The following is a 314-nucleotide window of genomic DNA, read 5'->3' on the forward strand; positions in this document are numbered from 1 at the left end:
TTCGTTAGACATGGGCACTGAGCATCAATTATTTAAAGAGAAGGATCGCATTTCAAAAGCAGCAATTATTTAAAAGCATCTTTCTTTTGACATATGATCAGAATCAACCAGGACCAGACAATTAAAGGTAGTAAATAGAAGTTTATGGAGACATTCATGGTGATATGGAATCCTATCGTTTTCTTTACCCACAGCTGTAGTACGGTACCATGATGCTGTCTCCCATTGATGGAAATCAAAAGACATTGGTGGCCCATCTCCATCGTCAACTAGTGCTACTTCAGTGTCTCGGTTAACCTACGATTAATAATCAT

This window comes from Triticum dicoccoides, chromosome 6A (assembly GCF_002162155.2).
Source record: "Triticum dicoccoides isolate Atlit2015 ecotype Zavitan chromosome 6A, WEW_v2.0, whole genome shotgun sequence".
Classification (NCBI taxonomy): domain Eukaryota; kingdom Viridiplantae; phylum Streptophyta; class Magnoliopsida; order Poales; family Poaceae; genus Triticum; species Triticum dicoccoides.